At 35.6% G+C, this 23,459-nt stretch overlaps 1 non-coding gene and 1 pseudogene across 1 annotated transcript; one reads left to right on the top strand and one right to left on the bottom strand.

Moving 5' to 3' along the window:
* The first annotated feature begins 304 nt into the window (after positions 1-304).
* Positions 305-9,717, top strand: LOC113768061 (annotated as a pseudogene).
* Positions 9,718-14,435: 4,718 nt separating this feature from the next.
* LOC113752735 lies at positions 14,436-14,542 on the bottom strand. The gene has a single exon (XR_003464901.1). It is a non-coding gene; the product is annotated as a small nucleolar RNA R71 (small nucleolar RNA).
* Positions 14,543-23,459: the final 8,917 nt, after the last annotated feature.

Raw genomic sequence — 23,459 nt, 5'->3', positions numbered from 1 at the left:
TTACTCAAATGCAGGCATCCTAAAATTTCGGCAACAAATGCTCTAAAGATTTAGCAATTGAAATCAATAGTAAAATACTACCCAGCAAGTCAATTAGACCGCCACGAAACAGCAATAAAGCCAAATGGAAAGTGGCACAGTAAGCCTTCCAATTCAACAAACAAATGCAGAAATATCCCAACCAAATGCACTTCAAAGGGACCCGCAAGACAGAAAGGAGCAAAGTAGAACCCAAGTGATACCAAAAATAACCTTAACAAAGCAGTGAATTCAACCAATTTGAATACGTAGAATACGGTCAGAAATGCCTCCCAAAGATCAACAAAGAGCGGCAAAACTTGCCCACCCAAAATCTGTCCAAATGCCTCCAATTGGACAAGAAATTGCACAACTCAAACGATCAAAACTTAGCAATTGGGCCAAGCAACAGGCAATGGCAACAACCAATGGTTAGAATTCGAGAACAGTTCAGGCACCAAAACCTAAGAATCAAATAGGCAGGCTAGTACAGAGGATTAAGAAATAGAAAGCAACACTGCAACCAGTACCACTGGTGCACAGACAGGAAAGAATTAAATTCAATGGCAGCAACTCAACCGTAAGAACTTAAACTGGAAAATTAATCAACCAGTACCACTGGTGAGTCACAGGGAAAAATAATCAAGCGGCCAATAATCCAATAAATAACAAAAAATACCCCCACTTATGGTAGCAATTAAACCCAATTCTGTCCAAAAAGCACCCCCAGAATATGCCTAAATCACCCCTGCTATTAGCTATAAAGAAACTCAAACACAGGGTGGACTGGAACGACTCAACCAAAAACGCCCAATAGGCACAACTCGCTTAATTAGGCAATCCAGAACACAGGATTATCAGATGTTAAACAACTACCATCACCAGTACCACTGGTGAGTGCATAGGGAGAAATTAAAGCAAATAACCAATCCAGTGAACAAAATAGATTCGAACACCCAAACAGCGCCAAAAATGAGCGGAAATTAAAGCCAGAAGCAATGGTCAACTACCTCCCAAAGTACCCCCAAATATCGCAGCAGTTTAACTCAACTCTACCCAAAATTAACCCCAGAAAATGACCAAAATCACTGCCTGCCGTTTTCTTCAAGCAAAAAAAACCCAAGCAAATGTACAAAATTGCGCAATTTATGGTTCAGAAGAAGACAAAGTGAGGCAGGAATCGTAATACCTCCACCTGCCAAAAATTGACAGGTGGTAACGCGCTGGGGTAGAGGTGGCGTGCAGCACAGGAGGAGCTGCGGCTGCGGGCTGTCAGCTCGGGCTTTATCAGCGGCGCGCTGGGGCAAGCAGGGGAAAGCAGGGGCAGCGGACGAGCTGAGGAGCTTCGATGGTGGTGGCCGTGAGCTTTGGAGTTGATGGGGTCGCACTGCCTCGCGATGGGGTCCCTCTGTCGGCTGCAGTTGCGCGCGCGCGAGGTGGACAGCAGCTGCGATAAAGAGGTTGGTGGCGGCGTGGACTGGTCAGCGGCGGGCGTCGGCTCGTGGAGGAGGTGGACTGAAGGGCTGGTGGTGGTGCGTGAGCTCAGGAGCTGCGCGCGAGGGAGATGGAGCCGCGGGCGGCCTGGGCAGCGGACGAAACAGGAGTGGGCCGAGCTGGATGTGACGCGCGGTGAAGCTGGGGGAGAAAAGATGGGAGAGTGGCGGCAGGCGGTGAGCCTGTGACGCGGCTGATGCCGCGCGGCGCTGGCTCCAGGCGGCGCGCGATGGTGGTTGTGGTCGCGGATGGAGGAGATGGCAGCGGGCATGAGGCCGTGCTCGACCGACAACAGAGAGGAAGAAAGAAACAGGGGAGAAGAAAGAAAGAAAAGAGAAGAAAGAAGAAGAAGGAAAAAGAAAGGATTTTTTTTTTCTTTTGGAAATTTAAACTACGGTGAAAAAAGGAAAACCTTTTTTTTTAGTTTTTTTTTTTTTAAATTTTAAAAATTTTAAAAAATTTCTATTTTTATTTTTTTTTTTTTTCCGAAATTAATTTTTTAAAAATTTTTTTTTTTATTATTGGAAACTAAAGCTATTGGCGATAAGAATTTTTTTTTTTTTTTGAATCCTTACCTTTCCTGCGAACGTGACGCGGGCACGTCATGAGGGCAAGAGAGCTCCCAGAAGTTTCAGAAAATTCTGATCGTGAGCTTCCTGCACGTCACCACGCGGGCGCGTCATGAGAGCAAGAGAGCTCCCAGAAGTTTCAGAAATTCCTGATCGTGAGCTTCCTGCACGTCATCACGCGGGCGCGTCATGACTGAAGGGCACCTATAAATCAGCAAAAACGAAAATTAACACCCAAAATCAGTCAAATTCAAGGAAAACATATTTAAACTATCACACGAAATCAAAACAAACAATTAAAAGAAACAATTGGGTTGCCTCCCAATGAGCGCCTTTCTTTAATGTCTTTGGCTAGACATTATCATATTTTGCTCATGGGGGATAAAATCTTGTGGCTCGCTTCAATGCTTCATCTTCAATGTGATCCTGGTAACCCTCATAGATGGAGTAATTTTTCAACACACGAGCTACGGGCTTCCATGGACTAGTAAATGGCGCTAAACAAGTCAACAATGATCTGCATTCTCCACTCTCTCCTCCACCACACGCATTCATCGGTTCAAGATATTTTTCCATTGCCACTCTTAACTTATTCCTGTCATGAAATTTCAAATTTTCTGGTATAATAAAATCAATTTCAGTAACAGGAATTGAAGAAGAGGAATTAGGAAAATATTGATTAAGGAGTGGAGAAGATGTCACCGCATTTGGAAATTGTTCACTGGATTCATTCACTTGAATAATTTGATGTTGGAGTCTCATGTCTTCCGCTTCAACTTCCTTTTCAACTGTATCTTTGGATCCTCCTTCTTGAGACTCTTGCAGTTCCATATCACTTGTCAGGATAATTGCACTCTCACCTTTCTTAGAGTCATTGATGGTCTGTGAGGGCAAGTCTGACATGAATGACGATTGTTGAGACTCTTGCAGCTGAAAACTCATTGGCCCCTCTTCATAATTAACGTTAGAGTTATCCCACCATCCTTGATCATACCGGTTTGAATAAGGGTCATACCACGTTTGAGATCGAGGTGAAGAATCTCCAAATTTTTTTTTGAGATAGTCACTCAGGTAGTCTTGATATTCGGGGCACATACCGGTTGAATGATCCCTGGCATAACAAATTTCACAGGTTGCAGCAGCCATTCTTTCTCTAACAGAGTTTAGTGCCTCTGCATATGCAGACCTCACAAAAAAACTAGCCTCATTGCCTTCCCCGGAAATAAAATCCAGTATATCACCAAAATACGGAGTGTAAGAAGCCATAAACTAAATAAAAAAAAATGTAAACAAGATGAATTGAAAAAGAAACAAATAACTAGCGCCAGTCCCCGGCAACGGCGCCAAAAATTGACAGGTGCCGAACCTGTGCAATAATAAATACCTGCTCAAATAAAATACAGATTCTGTATATAGCGGTGAGTAGGGTCGAATCCACAGGGACTGGGGATAATTCGTTTCTTCTAGAGTCCAAAGTATGGGGGGTTTTGGAAAATGAGAGTAACTAAATTAATTAACTGCAGAAAATAATTAAGTAAAAGAAATAATTAAGATACCTCTAGCCAAGGGTATACTTCAGAAATGGTTCAGGCACTGATCATTGATTCACAGATAATTCCAACATTTAGTAATAGATTAGTTATAGTTGCCATGCACGCGATAAACAACCAACCCTTCCTTAATTTCTCGATAGCTAAGGTACGACCGTTAGCTATTTCTCTAACCCAAAAATAACCCCAGGTACGACCGTGGAATTTAATCTCTAGATTGCATTAATAATTAGAAAGGCCCAATCCTAACCAACAAACACGCTACGAGGGTTTGTTTAAACTAGATCATATGCTCCCCTGACATAAACCCAATTACGCCAGTTGCTACTGAGGTAGAGATAACGAACAATTACGGATTCAATTACCCCTATTTAGCAAAATAGCCCATATGAATAATTAATTATTGCGCACTAATCAATCATACACAAGAGCTATAACAGTTAAAAGCAGGAAACATATGAATACCAATAAATGGAGGAAACAATTAAAATAAATTCGATCTCACAGTAATTGTTGAACCAAATCTTCAGTTGTCCCCTTGACTAGACAAAGGGGTTTAGCTCATTGCTGATGAGGAAAACCCATGCAGAATCAAAGCATCACTCGCGGCCATAGTCTAGAAATTTAGGAAACTTCAATTCAATTGAAGGGATAAAGCAAAGTAAAGTTGATGATTTAGTCTTCCATGCTCCTGACTCACGTAGGAGGCAGCCACAAGAGACTCAAAGGAAAAGTCAAAAGCTCTCTACTACAAGACGAAGGAGACCAAACGGTCAAAAGAAAAGCAAATCTATCCTAGTGCACCTCTGCAATTCTAATTCTAAATCCTATCTAAGTAGCTCAGTGCTCTGTGCGGCGGACGCCGCACCAGAGCAAGCAGACCCCCGAGGTTTGCTTTCTTTGCCCTTTTTCTAGTTGCTGTCTTCGATCAAAATTACCAAAAAGGTCTTGCATTTCCTTGTTCCACGAATGCCCTTGATTGCCTGCTATTTGGACTCTTTCCTGATAACTATCAAATTGGCCTTTATTGTGATCTTTTTGTTCTACTCCCTGAAATAAATATAAATTACGAAAAGTGAGTAGAATCTAGCAATTAATCCACATAAGGTCAGATAATAGGGAAAATTAATAATAAAATAAATGATAAAATTGCAACCTATCAATTTTCAAACATATTTGATAATAAAAAATTGAACATATGAATTAATTAAGTGACACTAAATTTTCTAGGTAAAACTTGTCTCCCAAAAATAAGTGATAAACTATTAACTTATCATTGAATGTGATATACACTCACATATATTAAATTTAGTACTTGATAATTAAATTAATTTAATAAATTTAGATCTCATATTTCAATTTTCAAATTTTATTTTTATCAAACACAGCCTAAGAAAGTGTCCAATTTATAAGGTAGTGGCGCGGTTCCTACTGTGATATAAAGAGGATGACCAAAAATTCTACGTCACTTGATAGTCAAGGAAGAATTTGCCTCACATGGTAAGTATTCACTTCATCCATGTGAGGGTGTGTGAGATCCAGTGGACCAAAACTTATTTGTATTTTAGAGTATTATTGTAAATAGTATTTTAAACAGACTTCTTTTTTTTAAAAAAAAATGCCCAAAATAGGAGACCACTTTGTAATTGGTAGTGAAAGGCTAGAATGAAGGCACAAACTCAAAATCTAGTGGGCGTTTCCTCTAAGTGGATCGACACAATAAGAATTTCAGATTCAGTAATGACAGTAGTGATAATTTTAGGCATAGCCCGTGATGGTTTAGCAAAATGCTTGAACAAATGAAAGAATGATTTGCAGTATATGACGCTATTTGACTTGCACCTAAAACGCTTAAATAAAGGGGAGAGTTGGGTTAGATAATAAGAAGGAGAGAGTATAAGTAGAAGATCTTGAATTCAAGATTTTTTATTTATAAAAAAGTTGTTTAAATAAAAGAAAAGGGGGGGGGGGGAGAGAGAGACTTATAACTGAAATGTTAACAATATTGCTATGCCATTGTAATGTACTCCCTCCGTTCCACTTTGATAGTTCTGATTGTTTTTTCACACAGTTTAAGAAAAAGTAGTTAATTTTATTGGAACAATCAATTTAGGTACTATTTTCCTAAAATACCCTCACATTAATTAGAGTATAACTTTATGGGAACTTGAATTGATGGTAAAAAAAGAATCAACTCTCATTAAATGGATTAGGTTTATAGTAACAATAACTTACATTGAATAAGAGTATTTTAGGAAAATTAAAATACAACTACATTTTCAATTGAAAACTGGACTACAATTTGGGATAGACGAAAAAGGAAAATAGGACTATCAAAGTGGGACGGAGAGAGTATGAAATGTTAGTTTCTTTGATAACTTTGATGTCTAGAATTTAGGTATATTTACTCTATATGCTTTTTCTTAACCTATAGCAGTTATTTTTCATTCTTTTGGCTAAAGTCACAATCCAAGTTCTCAGATATTGGGCTTTGTGTCACAAATAATAGTGCACTTATTTTGCTTTCAGATTAAACGCTTAAAAATGATTCACATTTTTTTATTTTTGCAGATTTCTACTCGTCTTTATTGCTTAAATGTATAGTAATAAATCACCATTTTTTTAAAATAAATTCTATCTCAAAATACAATAAACTTATAACAACCAAGTATATTTTCCTTGAGACTAGATATATTTGAAGCACTAGTAAATGTGGCAAAATTTCGATCATATGTGGACCGAAAATTTCTTTCATTTGATGTTCTTTTCTTGTTTGGACTCTATTGCAGGTGATACAAAGGTCTGTCACAACTATAGCAAATTAGTTGAACTTTTTTTTTGTCAAAATTAATTGAACAATTGAAGTATCTTAGAAAAAAGAAATAGCAACTTCCGAGTTCTGTCCGCTTCGAAGACGGTCACCGACAGGGTACGTATGGGCATACATACTGGATTAACGATTCTGCCAGCTCTAATTATTTGGTTTTTATAATCTAGATTAGGTGAAGCTATCAAATTAAAGAATCTTTAATTCATCTGGTCACTGAATTTACCTAAAATATAGGAATAAATGGATAACCAGGGATGGACATGGAAAAAGTTACTGGCAAAAGGTTATGTGTAACTTTCAAAATTAGAGTATCCATAGCATTTTATTTTCTAGTATTGGAAATTCAAAATCACTAAGTATGATTAAACCCCATATATATATATATATATATATATATATATATATATATATATATATATATAAGAGCCAAAATTTCAATTGAGGGCATGCAGCCCAAAAATTTTTCTGGAATTGTAGCTGTTTTCTTGTTCCGAGTGAATTGCAGCTGACAATTGAGGTCTGTCATAAGTGCAGGAAATAAATTGAGGTATATTAGAAAAAAGAATTAGCTTTGTCCTCTTTACAGAAAGTAAACTGGTATTTTAACTGGGAGCTTTGTTTTATTGAAGCAGATCTACCTTTTTGTTTATATTAATATCTATCAAGTTCACAAAAAAATATTTCACGCTGAAATTATTTTGTTTCTATATTCCTGATTAGGTGAGAATCGGTGAAGCTACCGAACCAAAGAATCTTTAAAACAACTCATCACCGAAATTCATTAAGATGTGACTTTCTATTTATTCCGAGTCAATCAAGAAACTTGTGTCTGGCAAAGAAACCATGGCTGATGCACTAAAACCTGATGAATTGGCCATCAATTCCAATAGCTTCCAACAAAAACTTCCCATCAAAGGCGTTGAAAGCATCAATCATGCCACCCTTCCACTTTGGAGATTCCAACCATCAATTTTGGCCTTCTTAATTCTTCTCTTTCACCTGAACTGGGGGTGGAACTAAGGAAGCTGCGCTCAGCTCTGAGTTCATCTGGTTACTTTCAGGTTTGTTCCAGCACCAGTTTAACCCTCTAGATTAGTGCTAAGCACATCATTTTTTCTTATGTTGTATTCCTAGTTTTCATTTTGTTTTTGTTGGGGTTTTTTTAAAAAAATAAAATTAAACCTAGGTATGGTAACTCCACAGGATTGGAGTCAGAACAATTGTTAGGGCAATTATTCAAGGTGGTAATTCTACCATTTTAAAAAAAGAAGGTGGAGATTAAAGCTTACAGAGAATTTGTAATGTCTTGTAGGTCCTGTAGATAAAAACTACAAACTACCATTTCTAGTTTTAGTTTCTACAATGGTTTAGAAGCTATGCTTATTATTTGATTATTTACACCTTCTCATGCAATTGGTACTCTCAATTAGCTGGCTGGAAAATACTTTGGTCACATTACAAGTAAATTAATTCTCTTTTATTATTCTTAATTTTAACTGTAGGCAATTAATCATGGAATGAGTAATTCATTCCTAGATGAAGTGCTGGAAGTCACAAGAACATTCTTTAACCTTCCATTGGAAGAGAAACAGAAGTATCCCAGAGTTGTCAATGACTATGAGGGTTATCTGTGTAACACTCACAAAAACCATCAAACCATTGGATGGAATGAACATCTCTATCTTCATCTGCTCCCTGAGAGTAAGAGGAACTTTGAAAAATGGCCACAAAGTCCTGAAAATTTCAGGTAATTTTTGCATATTTTTTGACAGAAACAATTGTTTCCCATAATTTTAGACCCTTTGTATTCCATATGTATGTATGTACACATTTCTCCAGGGAAAATTCAATTCTCTCTATTTAAAAGGTAATTCAATTCTTAATATTTAAAATAAAATATGATTTCTCGAAATATGCATCTAGTTTTATGAGGTTCATTAAACAAAATCCGTTGTGTTGGTCAAATTCTTGATGTTACAAGAACTTTTAACTCGATTTGTAGGAGGGTTTTGCTTGAATACACAGAAAAACTGAGGGTGATGAATGAAATCATTCTCAAAGCTATGGCAAAGTCACTAAACTTGGAGGAGAATTGTTTTCTGAATCAATTTGGAGAAAATCCGAGAGCTCTGTCCAGTTTTAATTCTATCCTCCATGTCCATTGATGTCGGATTTTCTTTATGCCGCCAAGCCCCATTCAGATGCGTCTATGACTACCTTTATCTTGCAAGATAAAGAAGTGGAAGGCCTTCAAGTCTTGAAAAATAATCAGTGGCATAGAACTCCACTTACTCCGGATGCCATTGTCTTCAATATTGGTGATCAAGTTGAGGTGACTAGATCTTTTTGTTCTTTTTTTTTTACCATACATGCACTTTCTAATTAAACAGACTAACAGAAAAAAAAAAAAAATTACCCCAAAAGCAAGAAAAAATAAAAGAAAACTTGAATTGTGTCTTTAGCTGCATAACTTAGTAAATTCAAGAAGCACAACAGTTCCATATGAAGTCGCAATCATCGCCTTTTAAGGGGTAAATTGCATCAAACTTGTTCCAAAGATCTATTTTAACAGGTAGGATTATTATCCTTGTCCTTGAGGTCTTCGGAACTCCTAAGTTTTCTACTTTTCCCCTATTTCCTTGTGAGGTTTAGAATCTCTTCTTGAATCAAAAAAATAAACAAAAGAATTGCTTGGAGTCTCTTCTTGAACGAAAAACATTGAAAAAAAAATTGCTTGGAGTCTCACCTTAAAACAAACAAATAAAGAAAAAAATTTTCCATCTGGCTTCCTTACGATGTCCTGATAACATATACATCCCCGGAGTAACTAAAACGTCAACGACATCATTGTTAAACTTTGCAGTTATATTTTGTTCTACCCATGTATTTCGAAAGACCTCTTAAACATAGCAAAAGAGGTAAATTTTGAAATTTGGTCATCTCCAATCAACGTAGTCAGTTTTATCCATTTTCTAGGAGAATTTTAGTTCTAACTTCTGTTCTATTTGATTTGCAGACAATGAGTAATGGGATATTTAGAAGTCCAGTACACAGAGTTCCAACAAACAACAAAAGGGAGAGAATATCTCTTGCTTTTTTCTTAGGTCCTGAACCTTCGATCGAAATCAAACCAGCGGAGGGACTCATTGATGATAAAAATCCGAGGTTGTACAAGAATGTCATAGATTATGCTCGACACTTTGAAGAGCGCATTCAACATGGGATCAGAAGCCCTTTAGATGCTTTGAAAATTTGACTCTGTTAAGATGAAGATTACGTGACAGGAAAATGAGTCTTGAATGTGGATTATTTCGTGCAGGAAAACGATCATCCAATAATTAAACTCTTTTATACCCTTTTGTATTATGGCATTATGTCTTTAATTAGCTAATATTGTCTCTCCTTATTTTTTTTTCTTTCAAAATTATACATTAATAACTTGATTTTTGGGAGGATGAATGGATTGGATGGTATGGGGGCAAGGAGTATAAATGAGAGATCTCCAGCATAAAAGAAAATTAAAAAATCTGATTTTGTTTTGATTAAAGTGCATAAAGGAAAAGATAATGTTAATTGCACCCTTTATAATTGTAACTTACCAAATTGCCTGAAGGTTGAGATTTGTCAAAAATATAAACCTAAAAGTTGAGTTGCAAATAATGGGTGAGAAAGGATATGATTAATTGTTGACAAATAAATACTCTAGATTAGGGATGGCAATTGGGGTGGGTGACCGTGAGTTAATGGGGTGGGCGCCACCCGTTAAATAAATAAATAAATGTATGTATATAATTATGTATATATCATATTTAATTTGATTAATTACAAACTTATAATAATGATCTTATTAGTTATATATATTATATAATGGATATTAGTATATATAATATAATTAATATTATCAATTATACTAATAATTATGCATGTCACCTAATAGAAATTATTAATTATTTATATTAAATTTACTAATACATTTATATTAATTTCTAATTACACTTAATAGAATAACACTTTTTTAAAAAAAATAATGGCTTAGTAATTGTATTTGTATAAAAAATGAAAACTTGACTATTTTAGTTATATTTGTTTCATCATGTTGAATTGTATTTAAATAAATTTTGTTTAATTATTTTTATGGGTTTCATTTGTGAAATTACAATGGATAATGATAAGTTACAATTTTATCATTTATTTTATAATTAATTTCCCCTATGACCTGACCTGATATGGATTAATTGTTAGATTCTACTCACTTTTGAAAATTTGCATTTATTACGGGGAGTAGAGCAAAAATACCCAAAACAAGTGCCAATTCGACAGTTCGGGTAGCAGCCTTTATTCCAGGGGCATTTTTGGAAAAGGAAAAACTTTTCCCTTTTTTGGCAACTGCTGAACCGAGGACCAAGGGGGGAGGACGGCTGAGTCTTCTTTTCCTTGGGGGGTAGCCGCATAGAAGAGGGAAGCATTATTTAGATAGGAGAAATTGGGCAGAAAGAAAGGACTACCTTTAGTTTTTAGTTTTGACTTTTCTTTTGGTTCTTAGTAGCTTTTCTTCTCGGATGTCAGGAGCAATTAGGAGATTCAAGCATTCTCTGTAACTTTCGTTTTCCTTTCATTTGTTCGAACGAATTGGGCTTTCCCAAACACAAACAATGGCCGCGACTATTGCTTCAGTTTTGTATGGGTTTTTCTCATCAACAATGAGCTAAACCCCTTTTTCTAGTCAAGGAATAACGGATGCTTTGGTTCGTCTAAAAATTGTGAAATCGATTTAATTTTATCTTTTTCTTTTATTTATTGGTATTCGCATATTCTTTGATTACAATGCTTATGGTTGTTCAATTAATCGATTGTTTAGGATTCGGATAATTAGTTAATTTGGTAATCTATTGTCAATTGGGGCATTAAATCCGTAATTGTTTAATTGCCTTAAAATAGTGACAACTGGCATGATTGGGTTTGTGTCAGGGGAATACGCGGGCTAATCTAAAATAACCCTAGTAGTGCATTATTTGGTTAGAATAGGGCTATTCTAATACGTAAGGCAATTGGGGAATTAAATCTTCCGGGCGTACTTTGAATTATTTCTCAATTAGAGTAGTGATTCACGAGCGTACCTTAATCATCGACACAGTAAGGAGGGGTTGACTGTCACCGCCTGTTTGACAGTTATAACCTATTTATTAGTAAATAATTGGAATTGCCTTTGTATCGATGATCAATTAGGTGAACCATTGCTGAAGTTATCTCTTGGCTAGACCTTTAATTATTATTACCCTGATTTTAGTGAATTGTCATTTAATTTTTAGTTGGCTATTTTATTTTTAGTTGAGTTGCTTTAATTATCATACTTTATACAAAAATATTCCCCGTGTTATTTTGAATTTCAAAAGAGATAAATATCACCAATCCCTGATGATACGACCCTACTTGCTTTGTTTACAAATTAATCATTATTTGTGAAAAAGTCATCCAATTCGGGTATATTAGATCAAGCAAACTCTTCGGGAACAGGATGAATCAAGTGATCCATTGCACACTTAGAGTCCCTGCTCCAGTACTTGAAATTGGGTTTTGGTTACTTCAATTGACAATTAGATTTATTTTTATTATTGTACAGGCATAGACAACCTATCAATTTTTGGCGCCGTTGTCGGGGACTGGCGTCAGTTATTTGTTTCTTTTTAAATTCATTTTTGCTCTAATTTTCTATTGCTTTCGAGTGTATGTCTCGTTCTTCTCGTACAGGTGAATTAATTTTCGACCCCAAGGTAGAGAAGACTGCGCGTAAAACAAGGAAAGATATCAGACAACTCATAGAGGATCACTCTGGTGCTGCATCTCAGATACCTGAACCAAAAGTTGAACCAACAGATTCACTTAGTGATACTTCGAGTGACTCGGATCGAGAAGAAGTCACTATGGCTAATGCACGAACACTAAGGGAGTTGGCTGCTCCTGATTTAAATCAGCAGCCTTTATGCATTACTTTCCTAAGTTTAAATGATAACGCTCCATTTGAGTTAAAATCTGGTCTAATTCATCTCTTGCCATCTTTCCATGGTTTACCAGGTGAAGAGCCGTATAAGCACTTGTAAGAATTTGATGTTGTTTGCAACAGCATGAAGCCCTTGGGCATTACAGAAGAGCAGATGATAAGTGAATATTTAACGTACATTTTGTACAAGTTTGGCATGAACTTTTGGTATGTTTTGAGAAGATTAAAGCCATATTTGAACTCTTTTGGTGATAATTGCTTAAATATTATTTAAGTGTTCAAAACTTGATAAATGAGTGAATTAATACGTTAATTTTGTGAAATTGTGAAAGATATTGATGTATGAAATTCATGCACGAGATGAAGGAAATGTAAGGATCGTCCAGAGGATAAAGTACAAAAGAAACTAGGAGCAAAAATGAAGAATAAGAAAAAAAAGTGAAAACTGAAAAATGATAAGCACGGATCCGAGCTCGGATCCGTGTGAATAAAGGGTGATCCGAACCCTCGTCTGTACTTCTGGAGCAGTGTATCCGAAGACAAATGATCCGAGCTCGGATCCATCAGAGAAAGTCCTCGGATCGATAAGATCCGAACTCGGATCGTTCTGCACCCCTCGGATCCGAGGCTCGGATCTGCTTCTCTCTTCTGCAAGTGGCACAGCCTTTTTTTCTCATTTTTCATACAACTTTCTAGCTATCTTGAGTGAATGAATTCGGTGGCACATGCTTCTGCAACAAAAGGGAAGACAAAATGATTATTGACAAGTCAAAACAACATTTCTTTTGACTTTCTTTACAAAATCTGAGTTGTTGGAATCATGAAGGAGAAAAAGGTGTCTTTCTACCACATTTTATGGAGAAACACAGGGAAAAAGCAAAAAGGACCTTACGTAGCTAGTTTTCGTTCTTGTAACTAGTTTCTCTCTAGTTCTTTGAAAGGCATTTTTGGAGTTTTCACTTGTAATCATCTTGTACAAGAACATAGCAGAAATTGGAGGGTTTCATCATCAATTGGCTAAGCTTTCTTTTATCTTTATTGTACTTGTACTTTATGATGTTTTGCATTAATAAACTTGTGAGTTTGATTTTTATATCATTCATGAGTAGCTAAACTTCTTTATCTAAGGAGTAAATGAAACTTATGGCTAAATAATATGAATTGAATGTGATTTATACTTGTTATATCTTGTATTAACTTGTCTATTTGTGCAGTTGTAATTACTTGTTATTGTTTGATCACCAATAGCATGTTCATAGTTGTTATTAGTAAATGAGAATTGATAGTAACAATGAAAAAACATGAGTAGAGCTTGAGTTGTATATTCATGAAAATAGATGTACACTTAAGTGGATTTTTCAGCATTTCATTAAGGAAACCAGAGTAGAACTAGTATTTCACCATGAAAATAGGGAAAACTATATTGCTCTAGGCCATTTCATCATGAAAATGAGATTTGGTAATATTGAAAATGAATCCCTAGTTAAACAAGAATAATAACAAGAGGTAAATCTGTTCATTTGCATTATTTATGCCATAAGTGGAAGCTACATCCCTAGATTTATCCTTGAGTGAAAATTTTTCATTTGTATTTCGCATTTGTTAAACCAGATTTGTAGATCAGATTTATAGACAATAGCAATATACTTTCTCTGCTCAAATTCATTTGTAAGTCTAAATAATAGAGAAAAATAAAGACTTAGTACTTGTTCAATTTGCTCCTCATGGGATCGACCCGATGCATACCCTACATTACGATTTCGGCCTATAAACTTGCAGTCAACGGGTATAAAATCGGATTTAAACTTGCATTGATAAAAAAATCCCGTCAGCAGATAAAAATGAGGGCATTCCCCTTCTCCTTAAAGGACTTTGCAAAAGATTGGTTATACTACCTACCATCAGGTAGCATTACCACGTGGGACCAGTTGAAGAAAAAGTTCTTGTACAAATATTTTCCTGCGTTTCGAGTTGCAAGTCTAAGAAAGGAGATATGCGGTATCGAGCAACATCCAGGAGAGTCACTTTATGAATATTGGGAGCGATTCAAGAAATTATGCATCAAGTGTCCTTAACACCAAATAAATGAGCAATTACTCATCCAATATTTTTACGAGGAACTACTTTTTAGAAACAGGAGTAAAATCGATGCTGCAAGTGGAGGAGTATTGGTGAACAAGACTGCTCGAGAAGCATGGGAGTTGATTGAAGGGATGACTAAGAATTCACAGTAGTTTGCTTTGAGAGAGGAAGTCCCGACGCGTAAGGTGAATGAGGTAGAAATATCCTCTATCCAACAGCAACTCTTTAAATTGACGCCCTTTGTGGGACAACTAGTTGTAGGAAATGCTTCACAAGTCAAAGTATGTGGGGTATGCGCTGCCTTGAGTCATGCTACAAAGATGTGTCCACTAGTTCAAGAAGAAAATGCAGAACACGTAAACATGGCTGGCCACGAGCCCACACCAATGAAGTAATACGACCCATATTCAAGTACCTACAACTCTGGTTGGAGGGACCATCCCAATCTCAGTTATGGAGGAAACAGACAGTCTAACTTTATGCCAAATAGACAACAAGGGTACCAGCAGCAGTACCAACCTCGATCACCACCTCCTCCATCTAGCTCTAGTCCATCTTTGGAGGAGATGATGAAACAACTGATGGCTACCACCGCGCAACATCAACAAAAGACGGATTTTGAACTGCAGAACATAAGAAATCAAATGACCCAGATGCAATTCATGCAAAATCAAATGAATCAAATAGCCATAACGATCAACCGTTTGGAGTCCCAAGTCCAAGGGAAGTTGCCATCTCAACTTGAGTTGAATCCAAAGAATGTAAGCGCAATGACCTTGAGGAGTGGCAAGGAAATCCAAGGACCCACACTTGTGATTCTTAAGGACAAGAATGAGGAACGAATTGAGAAAGAACTTGAAGAGGAGGGCAGAGACAACAAAGATCCAAAGGTACTCCCGCACCCAATCACTACAGTTAAAAGTAATCCGCCTCCTTTTCCTAGCAGGTTAGAGAAATCAAAGAAGCAGGACAAAGAGAAAGAGATCCTGAGATCTTTCGTAAGGTTGAGATCAACATTCCCCTACTGGATGCGATCAAACAAGTACCCAAATACGCCAAGCTTTTGAGAGACTTGTGTGACAACCGAAGGAGGTTGATGGGAGATGAAAGAGTCATTATTGGGGAGAATGTGTCAGCGGTTCGACAAAGGAAACTCCCACCGAAGTGTGGGGATCCAGGTATATTTACTATCCCCTGTAAGATAGGCAATACTTTGATAAGGAAGGTCATACTGGACTTAGGAGCATCAATTAATATGATGCCAAAATCTATCTATATTTCTCTAAACCTAAGTCCATTAAAAGAAACTGGGATAATCATTCAATTAGCTGACCGAACTAATGCATACCCTGATGGGTTGGTTGAGGATGTGTTGGTCAAAATTAATGATTTGGTGTTCCCAACTGACTTTTATGTACTTGACATGGATGATGATCATTCCCCCGATCCTTCACCTTTACTATTAGATAGACCTTTTTTTAGCACAGTACAGACAAAAATTGATGTTAATAAGAATACCTTGTTCATGGAATTTGATGAAAAAGTCATGGGTTATCAAACACGGCTAACAACCAAAAGCGAAGGATAAAAGCTCAAATTGGTTCACTATTGGGAGACAAGATGAATGCATGATTTTTAGAAAGTTAAAGGAGGTTAAATCCTAAATGCCCTTATTATTTCCAATGCATCCAATTCAACAAAATGTGGTCTCGACATGTACAAAATAGCAAGTTCTAGAATGCCAATATCATGTGTGATACCCACTCAATCAAACAAAAATAGAGCAAACAAAAATAATGTACTCATGCATGGCTCAAAAGCTCCCACCGGTTTCAAGAATGAGTCAAGTCCAGCATATTCATCATTTAACGACATTGCCAAGGGAGGCAAGATGCACAACTAGCATATTTTACCATATACCCATGCACCATGATTGCATAATCCATCCTAGCAACGTGTTCCAGCAGTTAACAAACGTAGAAATAGAAAGAAAGTCAACTAACTACACCCCTTTTTTTTTTCTTCTTTTCTTATTTTTTTTCTTTTTTTTTTCTCTGGTAGTTCCCATTTTCCTCTTTTCGGGTTTTTTTTTTTGTTATTTTTGTTGAATAAAGAGAAATAATAGAAACCATCCCCCCACCTCACTACAAGAAAATTGGTCATCAGTGACAACTTTTCTCTGTGACGAAAAAAAGTTATCACAAAAGTGGATCCTTTATTGACGACTTTCTAACTCGTCACAAACCTCTAATGGGAGCCAACTCATTTGTGACGACTTAGAAAAGTCGTCACTAGTAAATTCCCGCCAAGATTTAGCGAGAGCGCGGGAGTGTTTAGAACACACAATAGTGACGACATTAAGAACATCATCACTATTGCTTGGCCTATTTACGGACGACTTTTTGTTATCGTCACTGATCACTAAAAAAAAAATTATTAGTGATAACATTTTGTAGTGATGACAATAAGTCGTCACAAAAGGAGCTTCTTTAGTCGCGACACCTAAAGTTGTCACAATTGCATCAAAGCAACTAAATGTTTAGTGACGACACGTTATTTTCGTCACAAACTACACTGCAAGAAATATGGTCATTAGTGACGACAAAAGTCATCACAAAACGTGGTTGTTTAGTGACGACAAGCAAAGTTGTCATAATTGCTCAAAGCAACTAAGTCTTCAGTGACGAGCTTGAAAGAGTTGTCACTAAAATGATCTATATAGTGACAACTTCTAATATCGTCACTGTTACTCTACCAATTTGAATTTAGTGACAAGAATTAATCGTCACTGTTTAAAGTACTTATTTCTAAGTCACTTTCATTAATTCTACTATGCCACCCTAACTTTTGCGATTTAGCCCCAAATGTTGTAAAAAATGCCATTAATTCCATTATGATACCTTAACTTTTACAATTTAGCCCCATATGTAGTGCACCGATTTCTTTAATTCTATTATTACTCCCTAACTTTTGTAATTTAGCCCCATATGTAATTCACCAATTTCATTAATTCTACTATGGCACTCTAACTTTTACAATTTAACCCCCATATGTAATACACCAATTTTATTATTTCTATTATGGCACCCTAGCTTTTACAATTTAGCCCCTATTTTTTTATTAGGAAATTGCGAATGGTATCTTGATAAACTATGCATAAATATTTTATAATTTTCTCAAACTTAAGTAATAATTTGTTATAAACTCTAAAGATATATCTTTCATTACAATAGTTATAAGGCAGGCAGGTCTTTTTATCAATGGAATAAGAAATTTATGCCAGATTTATCTTTTGTACTACATGCCAAGTAGTATTAGCAAAGGAATAGCAAAGTACTACAAAGTAATTAACAAAATAGCCTTCAGGGAGTGTAGTTTATGGGCAAATGAGTATTATCTATTCAAAGTACCAACTTTTTATGGGCATTTTACTCTCAAACATATAATTTATGATAAATTTATAAATGTTTGTAAGTAAAATTCAAAAAGTGTTACACTGATTTCTTACAAAACGAAAACTGGCAGGTTATCTTTTCAACATAAATTAAATTTTTTTAAAAAAAGAAATGGCCCATAAAGTACTAACTCTTTGTGGGTTTCCTCCATTACATGAACAAATATTCTACTCTTTATGGGCATTTCATTCTGAATCATTTAATTTATGTTAAATACATAAATATTTGTAAGTAAAATTCAAAAAGTGTTGCACTAATATTTTTATGAAAGGGAAACTGGTAGGTTTTGTATTTAACATAAATTAAATATGTGAAAGCAAAAAAAAAAGAAATTACCCATAAATCTATGTCTTGCAAATCTATACTAGTAAAATAGTTTCAAACAAAATTAAACATTAAAATAAACTGTAATTTATACACATTAAAATATCTGTAATTTATACACATTTTGCAACTACTACTTTGTGTTTTCTCTGTAATGAATTTTTTAACTATTGAGAACTTAACTTTTGTCTTGCAAATCTATACGAGTACAATAGTTTTAAACAAAATTAAACATTAAAATAAATGTTTGAAAAAGAACAAAAGTACATTTATCACTTGCAGTAATGTAACAAAATTTTCTCAACCATTATCAATATTTTCACAAAAGTATTAAAAACTAGCAATTGACAATATTAAAAACTAGCAATTTAATTAGTGACGACTTTTCTTGTCATTATAATCTTGAATAAATTAGTGATAACATTATGTCATCACTAAATTTTCTTTGATTTTGACTTAACAATAATGTCTTATTAATAGCATTTGATTATTTTTAATGAAAGTCTGTTATAACCATAGAATTTGACTTTCGTTATTTTCAATTAATGATGTACTTTAGTGCTGCAATTATAAAAAATTGCAGGGCTAAAATATTTACAAATTATAAAAGTATATTTTCACTTATATGTAATTAACAAATTTTGCCACCTATATTGATGAAAATTTGTGTTTTTGTACTAAAAAATAAAGAATAATACTATAGCAATAAAACCTATGCTTCAAACCAAATTAAAAATAAAAAAAAGCATGATGATTGGTCTCAAATGTTGGGAAAATGATTATTTTTATTGAAACTATGTTATAACGATATAATTTGAGTTTAATTATTTTGAATTACATGATGTTCTTTAGTGCTGCAATTATAAGAAATTAGTATAAAATATTAGCAAATTATAAAAGTACATTTTCAATTATATGAAATTAACAAATTTTGCCACCTATGTTGATGAAAATTTTTATTTTTTGCTAAAAAATAAAGAATAATACTATAGCATTAAAATCTATGGTTCAAACCATATTACAAATCCAGAAAAAAACATGATTTTTGGTATCAAATGGGGGGAAAATGAGTGAAGTCAAAATTTTGATCAAATCATAGTGAAAGTGCCGCGCAACAAAAACAATATCCAAAGCAAAGCAAAGACCAAAGCAGCGGAACACATTCTGAAAACAAAAGCAACGGAACACTTGGTCTGAGTTAAAGCAACGGAACACTTGAGCAACACAAACTTTCACCGAGCTGAAACAAACAAGCTTCTGCACTGAGCACAAAACAGAGCTTCCTATACATTTTCCCCAATTTTTCCAAATCCCTAATATTCTACTACATTTTCCCCAATTTTTCCAAATCCCTACTACATTTTCTTTTCTCCTTTTTTTTTCCAATCTTTTGCCCCCTCTATTTATGTCGAGGAAGCACAGGGGAGCAAGGTGTTGGAGCTGAGAGGAAAAAGACTGAAACAAGAAGGAAAAACTGAGAAGAGAAACCGAGAGAGCCGAGAGTAAGGCTGAGAAATTCTAAGCAAAAGGAAAGGGAAAGCAGCGAGTGAAGGAGAAAACCATCGCTTTCCATCATCGGTTTCCATCATCGTTGAAGGGCAACGCTGTCCGCTAAAGATCTTTCCAATCCGCTTCCTTTTTGCTGTCCAGGTATGTTACTTCTTATCTATCTGTTTGACGATGACGAGGTAGCCTTGCCATACTTATGATTTTAAGGTTCTTGGTACAGTCTATGATGAACCCATGAGGTCTTTCGTTGGATGTTTATGGTTGCCCTCTTATGTTTTGACAGGCCAAAATCAGAAAAATCACATAAATTTCCTGTTTCAACGTTCCATTCCTTTACTTGTGGTAGTGATTAATGGTTTTGTTAGAACCCCTGCAACAAGATGAAACCTTTTGCTTGTTGCAACTGTTTCCGGTACTTTTTTTTTTAATCTTTTTTTGCCTTTCGGTCGCTGAGATAGCGTTTGATGTGATGCTGTGTTTGTTGTTTGATCCAAAGGTTTTAACTTTCTCCAATCTGGTAAGCCAAAGACTACATCTTTGGTCCTTATTTGCATAACCTGGGTCTGTTAGGGCCTTTGGAGTCCAATCGAAGGATGCACTGCGACAAGCTCGAAGTTATCGGCTTGTTGCAGCAGTCTTTTCTTTCTGGGATTGCTAAAGTTGTGGTTTCATTTGATAATCTTGTTTTCGTTTGCAACTGGAGTGGGATACTATGAACATATCAGCTATCAGGGCTGTGTTTAGAAAGTCATTAGCCTTGAACTAAAGGCACACTGTCCTCTTTTCCCATTCCCTCGCTGTTATGCGAGCAATTCCAGTAGCTGAGAGTTGCTGCAACAAGGACGGTGCTCCTTGTCCTGCTGCAGCAATGTAGACAGATTAGAGCCCTATTCTCTATTGCAGCAATAAAAATTTTGATCTTTTGAATTGTTGAAGTTTCTGGAATGGTTTGAATTTCCTTTTTGGTTGGTTTGTTGTTTGATAATAATCTCATATATGAGTATGCTACGATTTAAAACAGCAATCAGTAAGCCTGCTACCTTCTGTTGTGCTCCTGTTCGTTCACTTGTTTAAGTAACTGTTTTCTTACGTTTCTGTGGAGTTTTGCTTAAGAGCCCGTTTGAGAGATTTTGACTTGCTTTACCATGAAACAAGACTTTCACTGCTGTTTTCCTTTTCATAATGCCGACCAAGTGTGAGTGTTAACTTGTTAAGTGAACTCCCATAGGTAAATTCAGAACTGGTGGAGACCTTTTGAATGAATTAGAATTTGCAAACTTTCACTTTGTTAGCTCTTATCCTCTTGTATGTACAACATGGCATTTTGATTATGAGTTTACGAAAGTTAATGTCGGTTTGGCTGCTGAATCTGTTTGGGTTTGAGCTGCAATTGTTGCAGCAGAAAGAGCTTGCTTTGTGGGAGCAAAGAAAGCTTCGGTCTGCCGGAGCCCAGAAACCTTTAGGAAATTTTAGGAACCTGAAGTTTTGGATGCTCCTTTGTTCTTTCTTAAAGCTGTGCTTTGTATCTTTTGATGGGGAGTTTTTGATAATAGCATTTTTTGGGGCTGATGTGACCTGTTTTTGGGTAACTTGTGGTCAATGTGGACTGTTTTTTGGTAATAGCTGGTAATAGCATTTTTTGGGGCTGATGTTATGCATCATTGTGGACTATTTTTTGTTATAGTTGTGTAGTCCAGATGGTAAATAACAATTTATGGATACTCGCACCAAGAAAAGGAAAAAGAAAGAAAAAATGTCTTATGTCTAGGACCCATAATAACTCAATCACAGCAAATGCTGGATGAAGACTGTCCTTATTGAGGAAATATTTCACTCGTTTTCTTCTTATTTTTATCTTGGATTTGTGTATCAATTTGCTTTCAAAGCAAATCCAGATTAAAAAAAATGGGATGTTGACTTGTGGAAAATGTGAACCAATTAATGTTGAATATTGATTTGAGTCCCATTTCGGATGGTTTTGTTCCTATCCATTTATTATCATCACTTTTTTTTTGGAATAAAGCAAAGTGGTCATATTGTGAAGCTCACATTATAGTATTATACTTAACAAATTTGAAAATTAGATAACCTTCATGTATTTGTGACATGTTTGACAGTTAGTTTCCTTTTCTTCTTGACTTGGTAACAACTAGTTCTGCAACAGGTCATTTATGCACTTTTTCTGACATTTACAATAAATTTTTCACTCATATTTCAGAATAGTTTTGCTTATGATGAAGGAAACATGTTAAGCCAGCACTTCTTAAGCAGTTAAATACACAGTACAGAAGTCGACGATACAATTTCCACAAGATTTTCAAGAAATTTAGTACAAAAGAGGAAGCACTTGCAAATCGTCCACAATATGTTGAAGAATCTGATTGGATTTACCTTTGTGACTATTTCTGTAGTCTAAATTTTATGGTATAGAGGCCGACTTTTGATCATTTACTATTGTTCTTTCTCATGTTTTTTGTGTGTTAAATTTTGATCACGGCTGAACTTGATAAGTGCAGAAGATAAGTGAGAGGAACAAGATCAATAGATCAAAGCAAAAAACTGCTCATACAGCTGGAACAAAATCCTTTCTTCGTCATAAAGCTGACCGGGTATTTGATTATCTTGAAGACATGTCTTTTGGATTGTTTAGGCAGGTTATTTAACTTCTTATTGTAACAGGAAGCACAAGAAGGGAGGGAAGTTGGACCAATAGAACTTTATGACATCACCCATTACAGCAAGAAGAAGAATGCAATGGTTGACGAAACATCTGCTATGAACTTAGTAAGAAAAATGGAATTGGTACTCTAATATTGTTGTACAACTCTTATGAAAGTCTAACTTCAGAATTTACCTTTGTGACAGAGCATGATGAAGGAGAAAAAGTTGGAATCTGAATCCAGTGGTGCAAATAGGACTGAAGAAGACATTTCCATTGAAGTAACTGGACGTGTAACCGGATACGTACATGGCCGTGGTCCCTCCAAAGCTGGAATAATTGCCCAAAAGCTTGCAGAGATAGATGATTTCAAGAAAAGAGCAGAACAAGCGGAGAAGCGCTCAGCTGAGTTGGAAATAACGGTCCAATCTCAACAACAACTTATGGAGAAGCTTGTGAACCAGCAAAGTGAAATGCAGAACCAACAAAGTGAAATGCAAGATCTCCTTAAATCTTTGAAAGCACAGCTGCAAGCCAACAAGTAAGACAATGAAGGCACATCTGAACGAACTGATTGGTAAGCAATTTTCAACTATATATACTTGTCTAAATAGATATAATGGCTGCTATGGTTTAAAGTTAACATAAGTTATTGCAAATTAGTTATTGGTAGGTGACAATATTAACTTGTAATATCAAGACTGAGGAGGGACATTTAAGAATTACTTCTGTCAACACAAGGTTCTAATCAGATGGTGTTTTGATCCTGGGAGTACATTTGTGGCTTTATCATAGCTTTGTTATCATGAAACAATAACATTACACAAAAAAAAAAGCTTCAATAGTGTTTCTGTTTCATGATATTAATTTGAGGAGCACAGAAGGGCTAAAGAATAGAAAAGATTATTATTGTCATTTGGCCAATGAGTTAGCTAAAAACTTTTCATGGCCAATGAGTTAGCTAAAAACTT

Source organism: Coffea eugenioides, chromosome 1 (assembly GCF_003713205.1).
Source record: "Coffea eugenioides isolate CCC68of chromosome 1, Ceug_1.0, whole genome shotgun sequence".
Taxonomy (NCBI): Eukaryota; Viridiplantae; Streptophyta; class Magnoliopsida; order Gentianales; family Rubiaceae; genus Coffea; species Coffea eugenioides.
Note: the sequence above shows the minus strand (reverse complement) of the source record. Positions and strands in the feature narration are given on the sequence as shown.